General features: G+C 43.9%; 1 protein-coding gene across 6 annotated transcripts in view; it reads left to right on the forward strand.

Moving 5' to 3' along the window:
• Runx2 (RUNX family transcription factor 2) overlaps positions 1–27,943 on the forward strand; it is a 306,421-nt gene that overhangs the window by 94,192 nt on the left and 184,286 nt on the right. The gene's annotated exons all lie outside the window — the stretch shown is intronic.

Here is a 27,943-nt window from a genome sequence, read left to right on the forward strand (position 1 = left end):
GCTGGCTGAGTATTTCAGAGTCCGAGGCATTGCTTGTAGGAAGTTATATCTGGCTTATGATGGGGTGGGAAGCAGACAGGAGTTCTAAGATGATGCCCCACTCAGTGAGGATGGGCTCTTCCCTTTCCCTGGAGTAAGAGAGGAGGGCTAGAGAGGCAAAGCCTCTCGTCCTAGTCCTACTTCAGATCTTTTAGCAATGGGCTCATACAGTAGCTCTTGTCCCTTCTGTCCTGCTGAGAAAGGCTTCCTGCTCCCAAAAGCAGCCTTCCAGGTTTGCTTTCCCCTCCTTTCATGTGTATCGTCTTCTTCCATATTTCTACTGTTGGGTCAGTGCTGGCTCTGCTCAGTTTGGGAATGTCCTATTAAGTGGTTTGGTTCATGTGTGGCATGCGTGAGAGCCCCCAAATCTTAAGTCTCAAGGGTCAGAAGTTATGCAGCACAGGTGAAGATAACAGAGCAAAGATGCCTTGGCTGGCCAGGACTTTGCTGGTCTTTTCTGGATTGCCATAAATGGGGTTGCTTTCCTTTTGAGGCAAGACGGTCGTCTAGCCATTTCCCTGACGAGCCCTCCAGTTGCGGAAGAGGCAATTTCTTTTCCTTGGTGCATAAGGCGGGTACAATAGCCTTTTAATATTTATTCAACGCCACTGATATTTGCCTTCGAAACATGGTTCCTGCTCATCCCAGAGCACAGAGAAGCTGCTGCTGCTGCTGTGTGTGTCTGAGTGTGTGTGTGTGTGTGTGTGTGTGTGTGTGTGTGTGTGTGTGTGTATTTATAGTGGAGATGGGTGTTCCTCAGTTGGCAGTTAGAGGAGAAGCCCCATTTAAAAGAGATGGTGAAGGGTGAGCAGGCTTGCAGCTTTGGGAAAGCGTGGATGCAAGTTTCTCATTTCAAAGAGATTGGGGCAGGGAGCAGCATGAATTAGCTGATATATCTACTGGCCTGTGAAGACAGACAAGTGCTTTGGGTGTGCTGAGGGAGGGCAGGAAGCAGAAACAGACCCAGTAGTTCAAGACTGCCCGTAGTGTCCCCCCCCCCAGGTTCTATGAGACAGGGTTTCCCTGTGTAGCAGTCCAGACTCACTTTGTAGACCAGGTTGGCCTAGAATTCACAGAGATCAACCTGCCTCTGTCTCCCAAGTGCTGGGATTAAAGGCATGCACCACCATGACTGGCTAGCGTTTCTTATAAAACATAAACCATCTGAAAATGTGATGATGTTTTCCCGCCACTGTATGGTTACTTGCCTGGATGTAGGAATGCATCTGGTGTCAGTAACTAGTTACACTTCAGCTTGGACACTCCTGGGTTCGATCCTTGTACCTTGCACTTGGTCATCTGTCATAAGGATTCATCTGTGTCACAAGGATTCAACTTAGCCATTTTACTGCAAAGGCAGTCTAAGCCAATACGCAAACAACTAGCCACAGCTGTATTTAAATAAAACGTTATTTACAGGGCCAGAGAGATGGCTCATCAATTAAGAGTGCTAACTGCTCTTGTAGAAAACCCTGGTTCTCAACATTCATATTAGGTGACTCACAACTGCCTGTAACTATAGTTTCAGAAGACTTGAACCCTTCTGGTTTCTGTAAGCCCTTGCATTCACATGGTACACATAAACTCATGCAGACACCTACATACACATAAATAATAATAAGGATATCCTTTTAAAACCCATAAGCTTTATAAAAACAAGGGGTGGACCAGATGTGGCCCACAAATTATACTTTTCCACCCATGCTCTAGATTTCCAAGTGGCTTATTTGATCAACCTTCAACAGAGAGAGGTTTTAGTAAAAGGCTTCCCTCCACAGCGAGAAAAAGAAAGTTAATACAATTGATTTAACCATTCTTCCTACCAATCGTGATTCCTGAAGCAGCTGTGATCACCGTTACATACTTCTGTTTGTTACTTGATTGGGAGTAGAGGACTTGGCTCTATCGTTGCTGTTTAGCAGTGGGATTCCTTGCCCTTCCCTTAAAGACCTATGTGTGTACTGAAGCCATTGTTTCCGGGGGCCCAGATGACTGGATTAGGACACATTATCAGTTCACTGGTTGGGTCTGTCACACTGCTTGGTCTGAAATCCCAACCTGCACTCCTCAGGTATCTGCAGACAGACAGATACCTAACTGTTCTTTGCTGTGTTTTTCTCATTGCTTAAAGACTATTGAAAAGACTATCTTTCCTATCAGTTTCTGTAAGAATGCTAAGTGATACATGATATGTAAACTAGGTAGGGTGGTAGCAGTCATGTAGTAAGTGCTCATTAAATGTCAGCTATTGCTATACTGTCAGAACCTGTGCAGACTTTGATGTGTGTGTCCAGGAAACAGGTGCTATGTAATCTGCTCTCTACTGTGCTGTTTTCTCCCCTGAATAAAGCTTTATTGATTTTTGCACAATAGTAAATGACACTAATCCTTGTCATAAATTGCGTTTTGAGCAGATATTTATATCACGCTGCCTAGGAAGACCTGTGCAGAACTGGCAGGCAGTGTGCTGTGTGACGCCCCAGTCCTACTCTGAGACACATCTTCCATGACTTGCTTCTCAGTCAACACTGAAAGGTTCATCCTTCCATGATTTTTTTTTTGTCTCTGGCAGCTGAGCCAGGACTGTCGCATGCATCACAAACAACTCCCTTTCTTAATATACACATCTGGCGTTGGCAGTTTGGACACACTTCATAAGAGCACATGATCATCACTCATTACAAGATTAAAAAGTACCCCATGGCATCATTGATGTTTTCCAACTTTGATCTTCTGCAGCCGTGATTCATCTCAGTTATAAAACTTCCCTTTAAAGCAACACAGCCCATGACTTACTAGCACCTTCATCTTAAGCAGCGTAAACATGGGAAAGGCGCACGTTCTTTGCAAAATGCCTTTTCCTTCCTTGGCCCAGCTTATCATTCTAAGACATGACAGCATACTTAAGATCCCAAATTTGTAAGTCTTGAACTGAGGCATGGCATTTTGACCTTCTGTTGGCGAGTTAGCTTTGAAGAGCACGTGCCGTCTGTTGGCCAGCAGGAGAAGCCAGTACAGCATCGGCAGCCACAGTAATGAGTTTGGATTTCTAACTCTTTTACACATCATTTCCTATTAGGATCCTCTGGTCCACTTATGCCCTTGGCTCCAACTCCACTCTGATGTAAAGAATTTCTTCAGGGAGGTGAAGCTTAGTTAGCAATGCCATGTTCTCTAGGAGTGATTCTGAGTTAGGGAAGGGGGACTGATGGAAATTGATATTGTTAACCGATGAGCATGGACAGATACGCCACTATAGTTAGAATCTTGTTATTCATCATTTTGCATCTTCAGAAATGACCCCCAGGCGAGGACAATAGCTATTTTTTAATAAGCATTTCTTGTTATTCCACGAGCTGATAAGAATTTATCTGGAGAGTTTTTCTTATGCTCTTGTTTATGGTGTGACATGTGACCGTAGTCAAATGATGACCAATACTGGACAGTCCACAATAGTTTCATTCATGTGTCTAGAACTTTGGCAGGGGCCCTGGTAAAAAGGGTCTCCCTCCCCTCTGTGGGGCTCTAGGGCCTCTCCAGAAGTTCTCACCAGCTGTGACTGACATCCCGCATGGCAGTTCAGGACCCACTCAGGCGAAGAATAGAGGCTTCCAGAGCCTGCATGGTGTTACCTGGATGGAAGAGGATGTGTTCACATAAAGGCAAAGGCTTGAGTGGCAGTTGAGTGGTCTACTGACCACCAGTGAAATAGGCTTACAAGTGTGATTCGCTTCGAACATCCTGCAGCAAGGTGTGTGTGTGTTGGGGGGGGGGATAGAATTGCTTTCAAGGTGTCATAGTCTGAAAGATCCCTTTTGAATAACTCTTGGGGCAATTTAAACTTCCCCAGAGAGACTCCATGCTACAGGCACAGCTTATGGTGCTGATGTGTATCAGCAGACCAATATCAAAGGGAGCCGCAGCAGTATCCACAGGAGGGAAAAGAAGATGCTACAAGCCTTGCTGGGTAACAGTACCTACCTTGCAGCAGGAATATCTGATGACTCCAAAGAGAGCCAAGCCTGAAGATCTCGTAGCTTATGTCATCCAGTTTAGAGCATTATGACATATAACATATGACACGTATGAGTGAACCTTTACATGCTTTTGTGTGCTGAACTTCCAGGAAGTAAACCATTTGCTCTAAAAGAGAGGTTAAAAATGTCCACGACTATGCAGTATTTCACTGTGGTCAGCCACCTGCAACACCCCCCCCCCATATGTTGAGAAGATGGAGAAGCCTCTGCCTTCCCCACACATGGAAGCAGCAGCATCTCTGCTCAGCTCTTCAGTGTCTAAGAGGTTGTAAGGAAACACAGGGTGCTTAGTACTCTGGTTGGCACAGCTTGTGACCTGGGTCCCACATACAAAATATTTCCAGATTTTTACCATTTCCCCCTGGTCCTCAATTCATAAACACATTCAAAATTCTCCAAAAAGGCATTATTCTTCTGTGTTCTTCTTCTTTTTTTAAGATTTATTTTTATTTATGTGCATGTCTGTGACTGGGCATGCATACATGGGTGTGGGCATTTGAAGAGACCAGAAAAGGATGCTGGATCTTCTGGAGCTGGAGTCTGGCTGTGAGCCTCCCAGTGTGGGTGCTTGAAAACCCAAGCATGGTCCTCTACAGGAGCAATGGGTGTTCTTAACTGCTGAGCCATCTCTCCAGCCCTTCGTCCACGTCCTTGAGACATGTCTAGTGGCAGCATGCTACCTCACTACAGTCAAGTAGCATCTCATTGCTCTGTTCTGCTATTCCGGAGAGTTAGTTCTGGGGCTGTTTCCCAGCCCTGTGCAGAGTGCGGAGGATGGAGAGCTTGACATTTTCTCTTCCTCCTTCCAGATAACATCTGGGGTAGCTCATTTTTTTTTTTCTCCCATTACTTTGTATCTCCCTTGAGCTTTCTATGATGGCTGGTCATGGCTTTTGCTTGTTTAGCAATGGTAGATGAATATTTAGAACCTGGTCACACATGAATAAAGGTAGGGGACGGGTAAGCTGTGTTTTATGGATGGAGAGTAGGAAAACTTTACGGTTATTTGATATTTCTAGGTACACTTCCTATATCCACATTCCTGTTGTCCATGAAGATACTTTGAGAAAACTTTCATAGGCTTTGGGCCGCCATGGCCCTGATGTTTAGTTCTTGAGAAACATCAACAAAAAGTTCTTAACTTCTGTGTGTCCACTCGTGTGTGTGTGTGTGTGTGTGTGTGTGTGTGTGTGTGTGCTCGCGCGTGTGCACACTGATGTATGTGTGTGCATGTGTGTCTGTGTGAACCTACACTTACTGGCTGACCTGGAATGACTATCTGACAGACCTCTAGGGTCTTCCTGTCTCTTCCTCCTCAGCTATGGGGTCATAGGCATGCACTGTGATGCTCACCCTTTAATGTGGGCCCCGGGGATCTGAGCTCAGGCCTTCATGTTTGCGTGTCAGGCTTTTGGGTCCTAAACATTTGACTGGTAGATTTTCACCCCGACTGGTTACTGTTTTCTGAAGTGCCCAAGGAAGAGAGATTACAGGCAAATGCCATATTTTGATCTTTACAGGCTTGCATATATATATATGCAGCAGCTTCATTGTTGTAGATGCCAATCCTTCTGTCCCTTCTATGTAAACATTATTTAAAAATTGTAGTAATGCAGGAAGAAACCCAGGCCCTGCCCCCACTTCTGTAAGGAAAGCCATGCTGGTGGAGGTTGGCTTTGGTATTTGGTAGAATGTGGAGGAATGTGCTCTCTAGAAGAGCAGTTTTAAATCTCTTTCAGTACTTTTTTTCTGTTGTTGACTGACTGTCAGGAGCTGGGAAGGTGGCCAAGAAGGAAATGACACATCGAGAGGAGGCATTTTGCGTTGTGCAACAGTCTGTGGATCTGATGCAAGGCTATATGGCCTGTTTACACATTCCTTTGCTAGCAGACTGCATGGCAGTAATTTAATTCAGGAGCGCATGGCATGCTGCAGCAAGGAGCCATGGCCTTAACATCCTTTCATGGCAAATTATCGCAGCCGTTAAAACACGCTCGTGTCCCTCCTGTGCACTCCTCTGGCTTCCATGTTCTCCATGTGCTTTCTCATCGCCGGGGACTCGTATCAACAGGAGCAGCAGCCTATGCCATAGTGGCCCATTTTCCACATGTGTACATCCCGGTTGATGTATTTATTTCTAACTAAATATAGCATGGCAGACTTTCAAATGATACTTGTGTTCTGAATCCACACTCAGGCTCCATCCAAATGTGTCAGCACTTTGTGTCCCAGTGCAGGTCAGAAATGATTCAGTCTTAAAATAGTGCTAGGGACTCAAAAAAAAAAAAAAAACATAGATTGATATCTTTTTATGGGGGAGGGTTCTTCTTATTTGTTTCTGGAAAAAAAAAATGACTTTTTCTTCTGTTGAGAGACAATTGGTGATAGATCACAGAAAGATTTCTTGCTTCTGTTTTGTGTCATGCAGTATTCTATCCAAGGACAAGTGGATTGGGGTAGAATAATTCATACGTACAAATAAAGAGGGGGAAAATCATTGTTTTACTTCTTGTGGTCAAAATTTTCCCTAACTAGGATTTTTATAGGATGGCATTTCTGGTGTCAACTGAATCCCGGTTTTTCTTCCACATAAAATTCAAGTTCCAGTTTCATTTTAGGCAACTGATGGCACAGTCATTGTTTGTGACTTTCAAATGACTCAGGAAAGGAAGAGAACATGAGCCATTTAGTTCTTAAATATTAATACAATCTTATAAGCCATGGTAAGAATAAGAGGTTATTTGGAATGTAGAGCCCATGTAGCAAATGCTTCTGGAAATTTCTCCACTGTTTGCATGTTCACTGGTGCTTCAAATCTATTTCCTAGTGAGATGAAAGCCTTTCCATTAAAACTGAAGATTTGAGGCTTCAACTCATGTCTCCAGAAAAGGCAACCTGGCTTTATATTCACAGGCAAAGATAATGTAATAGGGTCCTTCTGTGCAAGCAGATTGTAGGAGAGAAAGGGGGAATCACTGGCTGACTTCTACTCATCAAGGTCTTGGAACATAAGAAGTAGAAAGTCACCAGTGAACCAAAGTATGGGGGCCATGAGTCTTTGCCCACCTTGGAGACTGTGGACACCCTTTAAGCAGTGCAGTTAGCTGAGCACTGGCTCTCACAGTTGGTTGCGTGGTGTACTGTCCATGTTTGGTACATCAAACAGGAGTGTATTTTTGTTGTTGCAGTTTTAGGGTAAGAGTCTTTTCTTTTGTTGGGGGGGGGCGCCTATATTTTAAACTCACCCTTTTGGCAAAGACTTCCTGTCGTGGAATTTTCCTTGTCTAGTCTTATTCTAATTACATGTAGCTTTCCTTCCCCTCCATGGAGGAGAAACATTCTATGCTTTCCTGTTCTTTTACTGATTATTCTTACTAGCTTAACACTCCTATTCATCTTAATAAAATTAACCACATGTCTGTCCTTGTGAAAGAGCCTGCCTCCTCTAAACTGCAGTTTTCTTCTCTCCCCTAATGTGTAATATTTTAGTTTACCCATATTTCAGACTTTCCGGATTAGTCATCAGCATTTTTAATCCGTTCATACCTATCTTGCATTACCCATGACGTTTATTGATATATTTACCCACCATTCTGGCCTTGGTTTCCTTTCTCTCGATCTAGGTCTTTCAGTTTTTCCTTGGGTGAAAACTATTGATAGTGAGTGGTCGGGTTTTGTTCCTGAAATGTCAGCCACCTGGTGCTGTGGCTCCTGCAAAGGAAAGAAGGGGCTGTGAAGGCACCGGCTTGAGTCTGCTACAGATGTTTGAGACCCACACTCTTGGTGTCCTCTGAGTAAGGACCCTTGGGCCCTTACTAGCTGGGGTAGAGATTGAGTGGGATGTGAGGCAGATGCACATTTGAGGAAAAGCTCTGTAGAGCCTATCAGTGCATAAGGAGGACATGGAAAGAATATTTCCTAAGAGGAGACAAAGCAAGGGAGAGAAAGCAAATCCTCTGCTTCTTTAATTTTGCCTGGCTAGACCATCAGTTGCTATGGAATGTTTTACTCGAACTTATGGTAAAGAGCTCCATCATCACACCTGAGCCTCAAATGTCATCTAGTCACGGACCCAGCTGAGTACCACCATCAAGTGCTCAGGCTTTATGCTTTTGGTCATTTTAAGGACTGTATAGCTTCAGAACCAAAAGATTTGTCTGTTACATGTAAGTGGGTCAAAAGAAGAGAGGTCAGAAAGTAAACATATGGCCTGAAGGACACGTTTTATGAAAGACAAGTGGCCACGATCCAAGGTGAGCTGTCTTTGGGCAAGGTGGGTGGAGTGGTTGCCTGGTAGATTGGTGCACCTCTTACTGGAAGCAGGAAGTGGCAGGTGGGGACCAGGTCAGCTGACTTGGTAGCATTCTGGTATTTCCTACCTTCCTGTTAACCCTTGATCTGTCTATGCTCTCTCTGCTATATGTATGTCCATCTTTTTCACTCTTGCTTTCTTGAAGTTAATATTCATGAATTACACTTGAGGTATAAATATGCTAGCATCTTTTTTGATCAGGTGGAAGGAAGCTCGAGATTACATACACTGTTGGGCGTTGGTGGTGCATGCCTTTAATCCCAGCACTGGGGAGGCAGAGGCAGGCGGATCTCTGTGAGTTCCAGGCCAGCTTGGTCTACAAGAGTGAGTTCCGGGACAGACTCCAAAGCAATACAGAAGAACCCTGTCTCGAAAACCCCCCAAAAAAAAAGCACACACCATTCTCAATGCTTCCTTGGGCTTGGAAAGGAATAGTAGTAAGAGCAACAATCAAGGTACCCAATACAGACAGTACAGACAGTTGAACAGAAAGTGAGGAGAAACACAGATGCATAAGCCAAGAAGGGTGAACCTGGGCTTCTAATTCTAGCATGCTGGTTTCGGTTTCACAGTTCAGTCCAACCTGAAAAGGCAAGTGGTTATGCATTGTACCCCAAAGATAGCTTCCGAGTCTCTCAACAGGGAAGTGTCCTGTTGGGTTGGTTCAGATGGAAGGTGTGGCTTTGCCTGTGGTGAAAGGGTGAGGAAGATGTGGAAGGCCTTTCTTTTAAAACCTTGAAACCATCTTTGGGACCCTAAGCGCATCTCTAAACGTTTCTCTGGTTCTACTTCTCCATTCTTTAAATGGAACTAGGCATGAAGGCAACTTCACAGTAGCTGGGAGTAACTCCCGAGGAATGATCATAAAGTACTTGGCACACATAAAGGGCAGAGTGAATACCAAATACTAATTATGTAGCGCCTTTCTGCCAAGGACTTCCAAACGCTGAGACGTTACCTCATCGATTGTCTTCACAGCCCTGGCATGGAAGCATTGGGCATTTTGCAGCAGGGGAAACTGAGGCAGGGGCACCTGAAAGCTAATTTTCCCCGTGTCACCCTGCAAGTCAGCAGATGATTTATAGGGCTGGGCAAGGATCCCAGGTCTCTTCCTGTTCAGTTATTCACCATGAGAACTCTCTGATGCCTTTGCCATTGAAAATGTGGAAACTTCTGGTGCTGAGCCCAGTGCATTCTTGGTCACTATCGAGAAGTAAGGTGCTCTGAGAAGCAAGCCTGAGTAGACCATAGCCTTGCCAAATAGAGTAGAAGTCTAAGCGGTAAGGGAGCACACAGAAGTGTGACATTGTATGTGCATGTGTCTCTGTGCGTATTTAGCAAGCCCTGTATTCACTTGGGGTGCTTATGTAGTATCTAAAAGCCTTGCATTTTGTGAGATGAAGCTAATGAGTTGTAGAAGTTGACTAACAATAACTGAAATAAAGTTAGTACTTGAAGCCATACTAACCTTTAAATGATTACACAAAGAAAATGTAGATAAGTACATGTGTGGCAAAAAAAAAATAAATAAATAAAAATAAAAAATAAATCATTAGAGAATTAACATCTGAAGACTGGGCCAGAGAGATGGCTCAGTGCTTAAGCGCACTGGCTGCTCTTCCAGAAGACCTGGGTTTGATTCCCGGCTTAGAACTATCTGTAAGTCCAGTTCCAGGGGAGCCAAGCACCGTCTTCTGGCTTCCTCAGGCACAGGCACAAGAGTTGTATACAGTCATCCATGCAGGCATAAACATCTGTGCAATAAAGTAATAAAACAAATTTTAAACAGTCAAAAAGAAGAAATAAACGATTATTGGGGCTGTAGATGTATGTCAGTCGGCATAGCGCTTAATTGCCCAGTATGCACAAGGCCCTGGGTTCAATCCCCCTCTCCCCCGCACTGCAGACACCAGGTGTGGTGGTTTGTGAATATAATCCCAGGACTTGGGAGACAGAAGTAGCAGGATTGGAATTCAACGTTAGTCTCTGTTACATAGAGAGTTTGAGGTCATGCTGGGCTACCTGAGGACTGCTCGCTCCTAAAAGAAAATAGTGTGCTACTAATGCCGAGGTATGCATCGCCCCAGGTATCTTCCTGAGCTAGTAGTGTGAGCACCTCAGTGACGTAGTGGAACCAGGCGACGTGGGACTCTGCAGGGCAGAGCAATTGCGTGGAAGCAGAAAGGAGATGAAAGCTGGAAGAGACAGTCCTTTGCTATAAGGCGGCAGGTCCGGCAGGGTTTACAGATCATGGCTACCTCTGTGATAGCAAAGGCTGGTCTTCCCTGGATGGGGTGAGACTATATGGTCTGAGGAGGCTCTTCGCTTGCCCTAACCTGTCCCACCACTAACAACACACCCTCACTATGTTATAGCCAGCCGTGTGTGTGTGTGTGTGTGATCGCTACAGGCACTACAGATTTAAAATCTATACATGGGTTGGAGTGGGAAGAGTTTCTCACTGACTAATCATTTTTTGAGCTGATGCTAACATGTTAGCCAGCTACCAGGAACACAGTCAAACGAAGAGAAGGATGACCACAGGGTCTGGGGTTGTAGCTCAGTTGGTAGAGTGAGTGTTAGCCTGGCATGTGCAAAGCCATAGGTTCAATTCCCTGGCACTGCACAAACTTGTTTGTAGTGCTGCATGCCTAGGGTCCCAACACTCAGAAGCAGTAGCAGCATCTCCGAAGAGTCTAATTTCTGTGACAGAGACAGGCAAGAAGTAAGAAAAAGAAGATTTACTTATTACCACGTCTGTCTGCAAACTGTGATAAAGGAGGCAAAGAAAATTTCTCTAAGTAACAAAAAACAAAAACAAAAACAAAACAAACAAACAAAAAACCCAGAAAACAGTGACCAGTGGAGACAGGAAGGACCTTGTTTTAGAATGGCCCAAGGGAAGGCTCTTTGAGGAGGTGACACTGGGTACCAAACCTGAAGGATGAGGAGAATCCAGCTTGACAAGCTGTGGAAGGGACTTCTTTGGGGCAGAGTGTATGTTGTGTGCAAAGCCTTATCATCATCAATATCAGAACTGAACAGCTGATTTTGATAGACGGGCCTAAAGGTTGAGAAGGAGGAACCTTGATGAAGAGTAGGTAGGAATCACACACACCAAAGCTGTGTGTATGGCTGGTGGGGTGTGATTTGAGGAAAAATACAGGGATGCCCTGAACCTTTCCTCCATTGGCTTCGGGTTACCCACCTAGTGTTCCTAGCAGGTCTCTGCTTCTCTGGGAGTGAAGGCTTCATGCGTGCAAGTGACAACGCATTGCACCACTTTTAGCTGGATTCTGAGTTTTCTGTGGAGGATCGCAAGACTGAACTTGGCAGGGAACGTGTGCTAAGCAAGACCTTGAGGAACTCTGCTTGAGGAAGAGGGAGCCGTTGCTGGTAGAGTGGGGGTTAGCTCACCTGTATCTGGCACTTGGTTAGAATACTAGCAGCATGTGGAGTGGGCATCTCAAAAAGAAACCAGACAGAGCAGCCTGTTACCTGTTGGAGCAAATTCTCCTTGGACTGCGTGTAACACATAAAGACTCTGGGCTTTTCTGGACAATGAATCCCGAATCATTCCAAAGGTGAACTGGATTTTGGAACATAAGAGCAACGTGGAATACTAAAGAATGTTCAGTGAAGAGCCCTGGCGATGATTAAAGGGTTGTAAAATTGAACCTATGAGGATAAGTTGAAAGACTTGGGATTATTTAGAAGAGGAGACTGAAAAATGACTTAATAACAGACTTCGAAATTATGAGACTTATTAAGCTCTGTATGGTGGCCAGCTGTTTTGTTCCTGGGGGGTGGGGGAAAGAAGAGCAGATCATTTAACTGGTGCATGAAGGATTTTGGGTGAGATAGAAGGGAGAACTCATTGGCTGGGGGAATTGTTGGGTAGAATGGGTTCCTGGAGACAGGACTGGAAAGGGCGTCTCTGCAGATCCCATCAGTCTTAGCAACCCTTTTGTGTGCTGAGGACAGGCAGCAGAACACCACCTTTCTGTGTTAAAATCAAAGGCCCGATTTCTGTTTCCCATTACGGTTCTGAGGCTCAGAATCACAGGGGTTTGTAGACATAAATGATGAGGGTAATTTGTCTTGCTTCACTGGCCATTAGAACCTTTAATTGAGAAAAATATGACCCCAAAGAGGAACGGATCTGCCATGTGATCCAAAAAATCACTATTAATAACCAGAGAAGATCCATTATGAGGAATTTAGGATTTCGGGTGAGAATGGCCCACTTGGCAGAAAGATTGGGGTTTATTTGAGCTGTGTGTTCCAGGGACCAAAGGTAGTGGGTTGTGAAGTTGGTTCCTTTTTCTCCTACTGGGAGAAACAAAAAGCATTTCTTGCTGACACTAAAGTTCATTTAACACGGATCTGGAGAGACCTGATCCCAAAATCACCCTCAGGGACTTCGTGGTCACGTGGGAGGACAGGAGTGAGGGAGTAGGTAGATTTTGCTACCCCGAACCAGAACCCTCCATGGGTTTAAAAGCTGGTGGAGATGTGAAGCCATTGGACAGAGTTGAGCTGAGAAAGAAAGGCTGGCTGGCCACACGGTTCACTGCTCCTTTTAGCTCAAGGCTGCAGCTGCTGGGCGGCAGGCAACACTGCTTGCTGAATTGTTTTCTCAGAGGAGAACCCAAGTGTCATGTGTCTGTGTCTTGGTTTGTACCCTCCCTCCCTCTTTCCTTCTTTCCTCCTCCTCCTTTGAGAGAGAGAGAGAGGAGAGAGAAAGAGAGGAGAGAATACTCATGTGAATGCAGGTCGGCCATAGGGCTCCTGTGGAAGTTACAGGGCAACCTCAGGTGTCGGTCCCCACCTTCAGCCTTGTTTCAGATAGGGTCTTTCCTGTTTGTGCTGCCTCGTGGCCTCCTGAAGCTTCTCCCGTGTCTATGGTCCATTTTGCTGTAAAGCGCCAGGAATGTAGGTGCGCACCATTGTGCCCTGCTTTCACATGGGTTCTTGAGATTTGAACTCAGGTCTTTAGTCTGGTAAGTGCTCTATCCACCAAGCCACCTCTCCAGCCTTGCACTTGATTCTGTAATCCACTCTTCTGAATTGGGTGTACTTTCCTGAGCTGCTTGTGTAATAATACATTAGTATTTCTGCAGGTGGTTTCCTTTAAGCAGCCAGGACAGCTTACTGATGAAACACTGGAAAACAAAGCACACACACACACACACACACACACACACACACACACACACACACACGGGCATGCCCCCCCACACTCACACTAACACACACGGGCATGCACACATGCACACACATACATTCACACACACATATACACACACACACTCTCTCTCATATACACACTCTCATACACACACACACACACACTCATGCACACAGAGGTACACACACACACACACAGGCATGCACACATACACACAGGCAGGCATACATGCAAGCATGAATGAGCGCACGCGCACACACACACACACACAAACACACACACACACACACACACACGCTCATACACTTGTAGTTTGCAGATGCGTTCTTTGTTTTGAACTAAGTGGGTCCAATGTTCTCTAAAGGGGAAAATAATAAACACAGGCTTTGAAGCAGGTGGCATGGAGGCTGAGCGGGTGTGGCGCTAGGCGAGGGGAAGGAAAAATACTCGGAAGTCTTTCTAAAATGACTTGGGCTTCACTGAGTATTTAGGCTCCCACGGGAGACAACGCCTGGTGCCCATGGCAGAGCCACCCACAGGCAACAGAGGTCAGAAGTCACAGCCCTCTTCCTTTCTATGACCTGCTTCCGTCTGTCTCTGTGAACTTTTCCCAGTGGCCTTGGTACCTCAGGTCTTTAGTTCTTTTTGTCCTTTCTACCTTTGGATTTACCCTGTCCCTCCTTTGTGACTTGTTTTCAAGAAGCCCCCTCCAAAGACTTTTAAATTTGCAGCTGCTGAGGCGACCTAAAAGGGATTAATGGCCTTCACCTTGCCCTCGAGGCCAACGCAAGGATTGTTGGAAAGACAGCCAGGTGAAGAGAGAGGCTTGGGTCATTACTTTTAGGGGGTTACAACTATTGTCAATCTTTGTTAAAAATAACTCTGCGTTCCCCTCCGTTATTATTGTACACGTGCAGGGCAGTGTGCCTGGGGTGGGGCACTACAGAAGGTTGGGCACGTGACCATGATAATGGCAGAATCTTAGCCTAGCAGGAGAAAGGCTTTAGCGAAGGTCTGGAGACTCAGAGGGACCGTGGACAATTTAGACAGAGTCAGTCAATGTCCTGGGCGCCACTTCCTAAGGACTTTCTTGAACTCTCCTTGGCCATTTACCCAACCTCACACGGGTGACACAGACTAGACTTATGGGACACTTTCTAAGGCCAGGAATTTCAGGCCTCTAAATAATAAGGAAAACATACATAGTTCAAGGTGTAGGATAAATACTTGCTTTGTGTGTGTGCGTCCATGTGTGCTCGTGTGCATGTTCATGTTCATATGTGTGCACATCAATGTATTTGTGCGCAGGTTCATGTGTGTGCAGGTTCATGTGTATTCAGGCCAATGTGTGCAGGTCAGTGTGTGTGTGCGCAGGTGTATGTGGAGGCTGGAGGTCAGCCATCAGGTCTCATTCCTTAAGAACCACCCTTCTACTTTATTCTTTTGAGATTGGATCTCTCACTGACTCTGGAGCACACTCAATGGGCAGTCAGTAAGTTCCACTTTTCTGCCTGGCTCCTCCTCCCCAGCACTGGGATTCCCAGAGTGTGTCATTGGGCCACCATGGCCAGCTGTTTACATGGAAGCTGGGGATGGAACTCAGTTGCTCACGCTTGTGGGACAAGTGCTTTAGGGGCTGATCTGTCTTCCCAGTCTTCCCCCTTTCATACCTTATAGTCTCCTTTCCCCCTCTTTTCTGTGCGATAGTCATTGCCTCCAGACTTTGTGACACCTGCTGTAACAGTTCCCCAGTGGTACCCGAATGACGCAGGAAGGAAGGATGCTTTGTCCTTGGCTTCCTAGAAAGGGGCCAAGGGTGGATAGGAGGTACAGCAACTGTTTAATTATACTTAATGTGTCACTTAGTAGCCCAGGGGAACCTTGAGGGGAAGTAAACTAACAGAAAGGGACTTTGCAAGACGAACAGTCTCAAGCCTACGCTTTTGCTGAGGGTTAGTTTGTTCATTGTCAGTCCCAGATCTGGGGAAGCCATGTCGGGATGGGGACCCACCATCTCATTCCACTTAGTTAAAAAAAAAAAATAGCAACTGAACTGGGGCAAAAAAAAAATCTGACATTGAAAGATGAAACGTAGCTTTTGTCCCATGAGATTTGTGGCCCAAGCTGACCAGAGGAAGGAAATGTGATGGTCTAGACAGATGTATCTGGCTCTGACCACTGTTGCTGCTTGTTGAACAGAGGGAATCATTTATGGCTGTAAATAAAAACTTCACAGGGAAGGGAGAACTCCTCGGGCTTGTGGCTAAGTGATCATACATGCCTCCTTTCCTTCCCTTTAAACTAGAACCGGTGCCTCCAAAAATTATCAGGAGGTTCATTGCTAGTCTATAATACGGTCTTGATTTTAGCCCAGGTTGGCCTGCTGTTCATTATGTGGTCCAGGCTGTCTTGCATTTACTGCTCTTCCTGCTTTAGCCTCCCCAATGCAGGCACAAGTGTGCCACCATGCCCAGTTTGAAAGGCATATCTTTTGTCGTTTTGTTGCTACTGTACAAGAGCTCCCACAGGTGGGTGGTGGCCTGCCTCTAGCCTCAGTCCATCCCTGGACAGTTCTTGGGATTGATTTAGACAATTGTCATATCAGGAAAATGTCACAGCATGTTTTAGCTAGGCTGCTGAAAAGCTTAGGGTTTGCCAGTTATTTAGTGTAATGGTTTCAAAATATTATTTTTGTGTATTAGGATTGTATTCCTAAGCCTTCTCTAAACTTGGCAAGGAATACCCAAAACTATTCATTGAATCCCTTCTTTAAGTGTTTCATTTATTTATATTTTGTTGATGATATGAACTGTATCCCTGTGACTGTTGATATTTATAGGAGGTTTTTATTCTCAGTGACGTTGGCAATGACAGTAAGACAACTTTAAGAAAGGAAAAGCCTCTGTAATAACTCGTCCTTATCCTTTGTGTGCATATTAATTGGACAAGCATTCATCCTTGGTTGGCTCTGGCTTAGGGCTTTGAGAGCCTACTGGAAAGGACTGGAATGAAGCTGAGGAGAGGGCCCGTTCTCAGTTCGACTCTATCTGGCTATAGAAGGCTTCATTTGTAGAGAAATGAACATGCCTCCCAGATTTCCTTTCTAGTAACTTGTAAACGCACACTCCTCCTGGGTCCCCCAGCCTCAGTCACACCGAGTCCAGCCTCTAGTCCTGTCTTCAGACCATCAGCTCTATCCTTGAGGACCCCACTTTGTTGCCTCCTCTCAGTTCGCTACTTTCTTCTCTCCTTGAGACACCAGACCTACTTCGTGGCCAGGGCAGGGGCTGCTGCTCTGCTTGTTATCAAGGGGCCTGCAACATTTTTGGTTTGAATTTTGCTCCTCAACTAGTTTTTTTTTTTTTTTTTCATTATTGTGCCCAGATACCTGCAAAAAAGCAAATTAAGGAAGGAGAGCTTCATTCTGGCTCAAGACTCAGTCAGTCCATCACGGCGGGAAGGTGCAAGGACAGGAGCACCTCCTGTCGGTGGCCATGGAGGCGCTCACTCACATCTTGTCCAGTCAGAGAGCAGAGAAAGGGGGGGCCCTAGTGCTCCGTGGTTGCCTTCTTTTCTCTTTTCGTTCTGCCTTGGACTCAAGGTGATGGTGTGGTGTCACCCAAGTTCAAGTCAGATCTTTGTCCGCTTAGCCCAGTCCTCCCTGGGCACTGGGCACCTCCTTTACAGATACACCCAAAGATGAGGTCGTTAATGTCCTAGATAGGTGTTTTTAATCCAATTAGGTTAGCAGTCAAAATTAGCCAGCACGGGTTCCACAGCTGATCAGAGCCCAAACAAAACTCTCCTCTAATGCAAAGGGCTTTTCTATGGGGAGAGAGGATACTACAGGGCAAGATTTGCTGGTGTATGGGGTCCTCCACTGGGGGGGGGGGAGTCTTCATATCCAATTTGTATCTAATCTTTTTACAAAGGAGGAAACTGAGATGCCACTTGGTAGCATTGCCTTTCATGAAGAAACACTGACTCTGCCTTTCTTACTTCAACAGCTTGAATTTCCTGAGGGTAGTTCTGGGGAAAACCTCTATCTCAGAGGTTAGGACAAGTCTAAACTAAGTCAGAGATCCAAGTATCATTTTATCTGCCCTTGGCATGATGTATAACGGTCTAGGGTACCAGGTATAGGATTCTGGTAAAGAAAGCATCGTGGGAATCAGTGTATACCCGTGGCCTCCTCCAGACACCACTAACCAACATTCTCTACTTGGGGAGATCAGAAAGATTATTAATCACAAGAAATGAATAACCTCACCTACTATATATGGTTCTTCTTTTAAGAAGTCATAGATAAATTTTCTGTTACTGTTTGAGGAGCAGCAATATCTTCTGATTCTGATAGATCCTGTGGAAAATATTTTATTTTTGTAAGTTATAAAATTGTGGAGCTAGGAACAAAGGCCTCTGTATTATGTGTTCCTAGTTTCTTTTTACATTTTAAATAGCACTTAATTACTATATTAAAATATGTAAAAACTGCAGAAAATTCTGAAAGCATAAACTGGCCATTTCGAACATAGCATCATAGAGGATATCTGTTTGGATGTAATTCCTTTAGTATCTGCTCCTACATGTATAATGGCATATATGAATGTATGTGGACATACTTTGTCACCTTCTCAGCTGACTTTGTCTTTGGATGACAGTAGCAGGCTGTCCACTGATCATCCCTCTGTAAATGAGAACCTTTTTGTGTTGTAAAGATGAGCATTCTGAAAATTACTTTTCAAAACTTGGTGAAGAAATCTCCTATTCTCCTTCCTCTCAAAAAACGCTCTGGCTTGCTGGATTAGTCATTTCCTGTTATGCTTGCCTGCCTCAGATTATAGCTTGACATTGTTGAGTTGCCTGGTTTTTCTTGTCTCCTTCCCCCTTCCCGCTTTTCTGTTTTAGGGTTGCTCTCCACATGTTCGGTATGCTCAATACAGCCCTAACCTGTTCTGCTGGGCACCACGGTCATGCTCAGAAGGCCTCTCAGCTGCTCTCTTCAGACTTCTCCGGGCTTCTAACTGCCTGTGTCATCTGTCAGAGGGGTTCTGGTGCTCTAGTCCGGATGCTGAGGCCTGTCCTGTTGGCCTCACAGTGTCATTTACAGAATTCACCCTAATACCAATGACATCTCAATAACCCTGTGGCATAGTCTTCTTGCCAGTGAGGAAGGTTTGGGGGAGTTGAGGGCCTTACCAGCATCACACATCTGTAGGAGGTGTTCCAAAACGGGGATGATGTAAGTAAGACTAAAGTCAAGCATTGAGATTTGAAACAGAATACAAAGAAAAATGTAGAAAGTATTCTAAATTCCCCAAATCAAAATACTTTAAGATTGCTATAGCATTTGTGGGCACACGTATGTACATGCATGAGTGTGTACGTGTGTGTGTGTGTGTGTGTGTGTGCATACATATGTGTATGTATGTGTGTAAGAAGGAATTATATTGAGGTAAGAGTATCCAAGTCAATGTGGGGAGTTAAGTACTGGTAGTTTTACTATTATTTTTATTTTATTTTATTTTATTTTTGTTCTGATGAAGGAAAAACAAGAGCACAAAGGCTTTTGGAAAGATCGCCTGGTCAGAGTGACCAGGAAAAAGGTTTGGTTAAGTCTCCACAACAGCAGAGGCTGAAGATCAGGTCCAGGGTAACCAACCCTGTGAGCGCAGGAGTTGTTTTTTTCTCTCTGGCTCATGTCCACAGAATATAGGCTAGGGGAAGGGAAGATGCAAGGTCAGACTGTGTCTTTTCTTATTCTTGGAGGTGAGCAATGATATCCTTCATTAGGACACCTGGAAAGGTTACAGGTGAAAAGTATCTGTCTTAGCAAATAGTTTAAAAATGTTAGAAAATCTACCTGTTAATGCAAACTGAATTGTCATTACTTTCTTTTTGTTTGTTTTTTAATTAGGAAACGATTGGCCATTGGCTATGGCTTCTTATTGGCTAGTTGGGACTTAATTATCAACACATTTTCTATCACTCTAAGTATTTTCATGTGGTCTTGGCTTATGGGGAATGCCGGCCCTGCTTCTCCTTTGCCTGCTCCATCTCTGCAGAGAAGAGCATGAATTGTCATTCCTTTCTATTCAGAGTGTTCGAAAAGAAAACTAGCCTTTAATGTTTGATTTTATTTTACAAAGCAAAGCTAAGGGAGGGAGAAGTACAGCCTAGGCTGACCTCAAACTCACGATCCTCCTGCCTCTCTGTGTTTTCAGCGTGTCCCACCAGTGTGTGGCAGACACCACATTCCAAAGGAGCCGAGACAAGAAAGTGGGGCCTGTCTGTCACACACAATAGTGCAGGACATTGGTGACTCAGAGTGGGAGGGTCTGAGACTGAGCAAGATGAAATCGGAGGCCCATTGAACCACTGAGGTTAAACATTCTGCCAAAGTGAGCACTTGGGGTTGTGAGGCATGTCTTCACAGTTCATAAGACCAGGGGATGAGGATGCTCTGACAGACTCTGCTCTCTCTCTCTCTCTCTCTCTCTCTCTCTCTCTCTCTCTCTCTGTGTGTGTGTGTGTGTGTGTGTGTGTGTGTGTGTAAGCCAGAGTCTCAACCTTGGAGTGGTCCATAGGTATTGCCAACCTTTACTTGTTTGTTTGTTTTTGGGATAGTCTCTCATTAGCCTAGAGTTCCTCTGTTGCATTAGGCTGACTGACTACCAAGCCCCAGGGATCTCCTGAGTGCAGGAATTAAAAGTACATTGGGCTTGTACACTATTTACGCGTTGTTTTTACCTGGGTTCTGGGGATGGAGTCAGGTCCACATGCTTACACAGAAAGTGGGTGGCCTATTGAGTGACCTCTTGAGCCCAACATCTTAATCTCTCCATATAGCTAAGTAGAGTCGGTATTTCACTATGGTAATTTGGAGCACTGAGAATCATCAACTGTGCCAGCAGCGTAAAGTGTGCGTTCATTTAGTGCCCCATGTGTGTCAGCTGGTGAGTACAATGTCACCTCCTGCAGTTTCTAATCCTTTTTGCTCTGTAAATTATGTAAAATTAACAATTGTTGATTCTTTACTTTCTTTTTTCTTTCTTATATAAAACTTTTTTTTTTTTTCTTCATTACTTTCTGGTTTATCTCAGTAATGACAGAAAAAGAGCAGGCATTATTTTGACTTTAAACACAAAATACTGATTCTTTTCTTTATTATAAAAGTTTTCATCAGAAGTATATGAAAAACAAACGGCTGACAGAAAACTTCCATTTAGCTCAGTCAAGATCTAAATATCAACTTTTAGTAACTAGGTGAGGCAGGACCAAGAAAACTGACTTTAAGAATGTTCTAGAACCTTCCAAAACCTTGAGATTCTAGATTTGCTAGATCTGTTTATGTTTTGGTCTGGAGGTAGCAAGTACAAAAGGAAAACACAAAACAAAACCAAACCAAACCTCCACAAAGAAAACTGGTGATCTCAGGGTCTCAGGTCTATCCTCTGAGAAAAACCTTGCAGGCAGTCAATCACCTCACTACATTCTCTGCTCCTCAAACATGAGCATACCCTGTACTCTGAAGCATTTTGTCTTCCTTTTCCTTTTGATGACCCCCTCTTTTCCTTCTTTGTAACTTTGTTCCTTCCCTGCCTCTGTGGTGTACACTCTCTGAACTGAGATCTCCCATTCTCTCTTTCATCTAAATTCTTATTCTACCTTTCTGCTGGATTTACTTCAGCTTGGTTTTTCTTTTGGCTCCAAGGACATGCCATGTTATTTATTGTTTAATATTATGGTTTTCATTTGTATTTTGTTTCTGTTTATATACATTGATGTTTGTCTTCAGCATCATATCTCGTCATTAAAGTCTTTACATGTAGAATTACCCAAAACAACAACAACCAACTGTATGTAAATGCTCATCCTAGCTCCCCATTGGCTAGATCAGCCAGGCAGCAGCGGAGGTTTATGACCTACTATGCATACAACTATCCCAACTGTATACAGATTGGAATTTAAGGCATGCCTTAAATTTAATGTCCTCAGAAGACATTAAAATGTGGTCCAGAAGATAGCAAGACAATTAATTATTAATACAATCAGTATTCAGTTGTGTGATGCTATTTTGTTTTTTTTCAACAAGTATTTATTAAGTCTTACTATAATTGGTTTTTAAATTGTTTTTAAATATTTTACTAATGTTTTACAAATTTCTTATAATGTATTTTGGATGTATTCACTTCCTTCCCAGCTTCTTCCAGATCCACCCCTACCTCCCTAGCCACTCAACCTTGTGCTCTCTTTAGTAACAAACACAAACAGTGAAGTCCAGTTTGTGTTTGGGTGTGTGGCCATACGCTGGAGCTTGGTTGACTTATTGAGGCCACACCCTTAAAGAAAACTGACTCTCCTTTCCCAGCGGCTACCGATTGGGAATAGTTCCTTAACTAGGGGTGGGACTCCATGACCACCTCCACCCCTTATGCTGACAGTTTTGTTTGGCTTGGATTTGCACAGGTCTTGCCTATGCTATTACAAGCACTGAATCCATATGTGCAACTGCACTGTTGTATCTGGACAACATGTTTTGTTGTAATCATATCATTTTCCATCCTACCTTCTACATAGATACCTTAGCCTTGGAGTAGGGGTAGGGATGTGACTTAGATGTCCCTATTAAGTCTGAGTACTCCACAGTCTTATTCTTCATGCTGATTGGTTGTGGACAGATGTTTTAATAGATGACAGTGATATAACCTTGAACACACCTGCTTTCCTTCACTATGTTGGGAATAGGAGACAACAAGCAAATGGATTAATTAAGAAGGGCAGCGGTAGCACATGATTTTAATAATAGCATTTAGGAGGCAGAGGCAGGTGGATCTCTGTGAGTTTGAGGCCTGCTTGGTCTACAGAGAGAGTTCCAGGACAGTCCCAAAGCTACAGTCCCCAAAGCTATCTAAAAAACAAAAAAATAAAACTGAAACAAAGAAACAAACAACAACAAAAATTCAAATATACATACAATGCTAAGTGCTTTAAAAACAAGTAGAGAAAAGAGACAGAGATAATGGAGACAGGCAGATGCATTTTCATCCAAGTGTGGTAGATGGGACAACATTTAAGGAGAGACCTAATCTCATCCACAAGTGAATCATTTCTAAGTATCTAGGGGAAGGACCTAGGCAGTGAGTACATCAAAAGCATGCATTGTCACTAAACCCTTTGGCTTATTTAAGCCCAGCAAGGAAACCAGAATGGTTTCAGCAGAGTGAGTGGATGAGTAAATGGTTGGTAATGAAACTTCAGAGGTAAGTTTATGCAGAAATGGTACCAGAGCCATGTAGGGTTCAGGTGTGTCAAACTTGTAGCATGTGCTTCAGGCTAGCAACAAATTTAGTCCAGCACAAAATTACAAACTTACTTAAAATATGAAGAGATATATTCTATGATTTTTTTTTTTTAAAAAAGGCTTATTTTGGTGTGTGTATGAGTGTGCGAATGTATGTCATGTGTGTGAGTGCCCTTGGAGGCTTGTAGCAGGCATTGCAACCCTTGTAACTGGAATTACAGGCAGTTGTGAACCACCTAATGTAGGTGCTGGGAACCCAACTTGGGTCCTCTCAAGAGCTCAGGAAGTGGTTTTAAGTGTGGAGCTATCTTTCCGGCCATATTGTCTTTCTTTTTGTTTTTTAGTAATGTGATTGTGCTGTCTTTGAGTGTGGACTTTGCAGATGACAATGTCCTGTTGCAGTGCTAGAAGGTTAAATGTGTCGAGTCTGGAGTGGCATTTAAAGCCACAGATCAGAAGCAATCGCATTAGATGGAAGTCAGATCAGGACCAAGAGCTGGTGAGGGGGCATGGACAGGTACAGCCAGTGACGTAGGGAGAGCTTCAAATAGTGTAGTGTCCAGAAGACAAGGGACTCAGTGTTGCAGAAGTATGCCCCCTACTGTGTTTAATTTTGGTTTCTAGGAACGATCACTGGGCTAGGCAACATGGAAGCCATGAATAGTCTTGGCCAAAGGGATTTCAGTGGAGAGACAGATTTGCAAGATGGGAGAAAATCAGTAATAATGAAAGGAGTGGGAACAATTTTGAATTTGGACAGTGATTTCAAGAGTGACAAGGGAAGAAAAACGAAGAGATAACTTTAAGAGAGGGGAACAGCACGGAAGGAGGTCCATTTGGACTTCGGGTTACAAAATTGAAGCCCTTATCTCAACACACACGGCATGAATGGCCCTTGACAAAGCACTTTCCATTCTAGGGCCTCGCCGTCTTCATCAGAAAAATGTGAATGAAAAAGACTATTTATAAGGATAGCCTATTTATAAAGGTGATTAGGGAGAGAACATAGTAAAGTTTTCCATTCATTAAGGACTAGGAATGTAGCTCTGTGGTAGAGCAGGGGACCCTAGATTCTAACCCTAGTCTGATCAAAACAAGCAAACGCAGGAGCAGAATAAATCATTCCTATGGGATGTAACGTAAACACAGTAGCTGAGTATTTATTAGTGTGTAACAGATGCTAAAAGCACCTGGAGCAAGCCATCCCTGAAGAGGATGGGAATTCAGTAGACAGACGCAGTTGTGAAAGGCTCAGGGAAGACAACGGCCAGGGAAGGTGGAGATTGGAAGCAAGGCTGGCTGGTCAGAAGATGACTGTTGAGGGAAGACAGCCATTTGAGCCCTGTGTAAATGGAGAAGGCAGGAGGGTTAGATGGTTAGTTAGTTCTTCCACAGGATAATCGAAAGGGAAGATTTTTGGATTCCTACATTGTAGGGATTCTGTTTACAGAGAAGCCTCAGTGTTCTGAGTCAAAGAAGCTATGTTAGTTTATCAGGGACAGGCAGAGGCAAGGAAGCCAGATACAGAGCACTTCTGGCCCCCGAGTGTGTCGAGGAGGGACTGGACATTGGAAGGTGTATGAGCCATCGAAGCCAATGTCAGCATCCGGGAGAAGGAAGGTGGGGACTATGGAAGGGTGTCTTCAGGCAAAGCGCCCATAAAGTAAGTTCTTGGTCATCAGCTAGTACATGCTTATTGCATACCTACTGTGTGTCATTGCTGTTGTTTGATGTTGGTGGGCACTCTTTGAAGCTCCATTCTAGCTCAGACTATACCAAGAATGTAGCAGGAAGTGTGTGGGGAAATCTGAACCATTTGACTAGGCTGATGGTCCTTTTGGCTTCATGAACAACTTTTGCAAGTCTTCTATGTGCCTATCACAGGTTTTGCTAATGGACTTAGTTGTAAATGAATTAGCAATATTAGCTTTTTTTGTTTTCTTTTTTCCTTTCTTTCTTTCTTCCTTCCTTCCTTTCTTTCTTTTTTTTTTTTTTTTTTTTTTTTTTTTTTTTTAATGAGAGGCACTCTAACTTAATTAAGCCTTAAAAAGATTCCTAGGGCAGCTGGGTCTGGAATGTGTGACTAGATCTGGCTTGTCCAACTGGTAAAGCAAGCTGTCAAAGCTAAGCCATTGCAGACACTTTGGTTACACTCATACAAGTCAATATTCTGATATAGACATTACATAAAGATGAACATACAGAAAACTTTAATTCAAAACTAAGGAGGAGGTCCTTACAACCTGTGTCTAGGATATTGATTTAAGAATCTTGATTTACAGACAAGCAGAGTCCACAGGCACACTACAATTACTTATACTGTCATGTGAAGTATCGCATGTGTTTGTATTTCTGATCATGTGGGATATGCTGTTCCCTTAAGAGAGGGTACCAAGTGGGTGGCACCATTGTACTAACACCCAATCTGCATTAAGCTAATGGATGTGGTAGTTCTGTTTTGATTTTTCTTGAAACCTTTGGTCTTGTAGATTTTTCTAGGCTTTTTTGGAAATGTGTAGGAGATTACATGAAAGTATGTGTGTAGATTTACATACAATGAACAGGCATGTGAATGAATGTACCCTTCGACTCACTACAAACTAGCCTGAAGAAGTAATGGGCATTCACTGCTTTGTGAGCTACCATTTTGAAAACTCCATCAGGGTTCTAGCTCTAGTTTTAGTGACTTGTGTGGTGACAGGATCTCACAGTTCACGGTGGAGTTTTGAAGACGGTGTAGTGTATTCGTAATGTTATTGAAACGAGTTTGGGTTTTGAAGCAGATGTTCAGGGGTTGAGATTAATCTCTAGCAATGGTTTTGGAGGTTGAAACCCAAATGTGTACAAGAGTAAACATTTTCCTTCCAGAGCAAATAATTTGAACATGAATGAATGAAATTTAAACAAGTGGGCATTAGCCGTAACTTCATTTTGACACAGATGTCTGGAAAGCATCACCAATTACCACACTTTGTGGGATTCCTATTGTAGTAGTCCCTCTCTGCATGCTCACATAAGAGAAGGCTTGGAAAAGCTCTGGTTTGTAGCCATTCATTAAAGCAGCGGGCTTTGGTCCTAGGTATCAGGGTCTGGGTGGCAAATATACACAGGCCCAGCAGCTTCCAGAGCAGATGCCTCCTGGGTGTGTGACCTGCAATGAGGAACATCCCACAGCTGACCCTCATTTAATAGTTTCCACAACGTCTTAAGAGAAGAGACTGGTCCCTTGCCAGACAGCTCCTAGGGTTTTTTTTTTTTTTTTTTTTTTTTTTTTTTTTAATGGCATGGTAAATATAGGAAACAGAGTATATGCTAAGATAGAAGTGACATCACAATCACAGGGCTGTGTTTTCTTTCTTCTTTCTTTTCTTTTTTGAAGACAGGGTCTCACTGTGTAGTCCTGGCTAGCCTGGAACTCCTTGAACTCACAGAGTTCTGCCTGCTTCTGCCTTCCAAGTGCTGGGATTAAAGACTTGAGCCACCACACCTGGCTCTATTGGGTATTTTAAGTACCCTTATCACTTCAATAAAAGGTAGATTATTCCCTTCCGCTGGGGAGAAACTATCTCCTTTATTAATGTAGATTTATGTGGTCTATCATTTTTATCCTACTCATCTAGCCAGAGTTAAAAGTGATGGATTTTTTTTCTCTGCCTATGTATCATAGTGCAGAAACCAGAGCTACCTATGCAGTGATACACACATTTATTTAAATGTTTTAAAAGTTATTCTTCTTTGGCCCACCCTTTTCTGTTTTCTTTGTCTGTTTGTGAGTTTAAATCTGGATTATGTTTCGAGACAGTGAAGTTTTTGCATGTGGGTGCCTATTCTGCAAGCCACTGGAATATGTTTATGCCTTTTAATTCCTGGGGATAGGAGAAACTAGGCAAAGAGCTGGAGTCTTTGTGCCTTGCATTCACCGCTAGACATGTGTCACATGACAGAGGTGGAACAATCTTTTCTAGGTTCTGTGTGTGAAGAACTGTCTTGTCACCTTGATGCTCACAGTCACAGCTTAGCATCTGCTCCTTGGTTGGCAGTAGCAACATTTTCAGATGAAAAGGTGATCTACCCAGTGATCGCCAAGTCCAAGGCTTGTACTGAGTAAAAGCATGGTTTGGGGGTGCTTCAGAGATGGCCCTGTAGTTAATAGCACTGTTGCTTCATCAGAGAACCTGGGTTCAATTCCCAGCACCCACATGGTGGCTCACGGGGGGGGGGGGCCTGTAACTCCAGTTCTAGGGATATGGCATCATCCTCTGACCTCCTCAGGCTCCTGTTTGGATGCTGTGAACATAAATCCATGCAGAACACACACACACACACACACACACACCCTTTAGTGGACCACAGTGATGACATAAGACTAATGGAAAGCAAAACCCCTTTCATTTTGATGAAAGTCAGTGCTCCAAAGCTGCATCTAAAGTGGCTCTGGGCGGTTAAGAGCTGCCTCAAACCGGATTATTGTGTCCTTTGCTTTGCTCTCTATGGAGCTGGAAAAACCAGCTTTTTGGCCAGTGTCTCAGCTTTATCCAGTACTTACATTCTTGCCGGAAATGGAAGAGTTTCCTCTTTAGATTTGAACAGGATTGAGAAGGTCCACATCGTGTTTCTCGCTTTTCCCTGACCAACATCCCTTCATCATCAGCCCCACCAGAAAGTGTCATTTTGATAGCATAGCACCCACTTGTGCCTCAGCCCAGATTCATGGTCTGGATAAAATGTCGGCTGAGCGTGAGTCACACTGTCTCTCCTTGCACAGTCTGATGGTGGCAGCCTGCATGCCTTGGGCATTGATCTATACTACAGCTTCTTCAGTGCTCCCAAAGCAAGGATACTGGGAAGGTTGTGACATTAATCCTTGAGAAAATCACAGGGGCTGTTATCTGTGCCTTGAAGGTGGAGCACAGTCTTTAGAATTTAGATGTGACTCTTTGTCTCTTTCAGAGTTCCTTATAATTTACCCAGTGACTCTGGAGACAGTGTCATGCTTCTGCAACAAAGGTGGTCTGTGTTGCCAAGTCTCCCGTTGACACTTTGTAGACATTCAGTAAATG

Source organism: Phodopus roborovskii, unplaced genomic scaffold, assembly GCF_943737965.1.
Source record: "Phodopus roborovskii unplaced genomic scaffold, PHOROB, whole genome shotgun sequence".
NCBI lineage: Eukaryota > Metazoa > Chordata > Mammalia > Rodentia > Cricetidae > Phodopus > Phodopus roborovskii.